At 52.6% G+C, this 511-nt stretch overlaps 1 protein-coding gene across 10 annotated transcripts in view; it reads left to right on the forward strand.

Annotated features, from left to right (window-relative positions):
- AKAP13 (A kinase (PRKA) anchor protein 13) overlaps positions 1 to 511 on the forward strand; it is a 322135-nt gene that overhangs the window by 135844 nt on the left and 185780 nt on the right. The gene's annotated exons all lie outside the window — the stretch shown is intronic.

Below are 511 nucleotides of genomic sequence, written 5' to 3' on the forward strand. Positions count from 1 at the left end.
CGGAAGGGGTTGCTTATTCTCTCGACTCTTATCTCTGGAAGAACAGGACAGTCACAGGACTGCCCTGGAGTGTTCCTGACTTTGGTTATTGTGTTATGAAGGGGTCGCCCAGAAGGCCCCGGCCTCCCCCCGCAGGCAGGCAGACCCTGACTGAGGAGGAGTGCCCAGCGGGGCTGATCCGGGAGGGCGCTCAGTTCCCCACTCTCTAGACCCACCAGATAGCTGTGTTCTTCTCATGGAGGAAGGGCAGCGAGGTTTTGCTAGCTTTAGTTCTCTTAGACCCACTGAATTTAACCACTGGGGCGGTGACCAGCTGCAGGAAGAGACCCCCACTGTCAGGGGCTTCCTGTCAAGACAAGACCGGGCACTCCTGCCAGGTGAAATGCAAAAGGAACCTTGGATGCTCAAATGAAGGGAAAAAGCATTTATCCTTTTTCTTTTTAACATAGTGCCTAAGAAACCTCTGCATTACTGAGATCTAGAGATCAGAAGATTTGCCGTTATACAGGAC

Source organism: Bison bison, unplaced genomic scaffold (genome assembly GCF_000754665.1).
Source record: "Bison bison bison isolate TAMUID 2011002044 unplaced genomic scaffold, Bison_UMD1.0 scf7180017860443, whole genome shotgun sequence".
Lineage (NCBI taxonomy): Eukaryota > Metazoa > Chordata > Mammalia > Artiodactyla > Bovidae > Bison > Bison bison.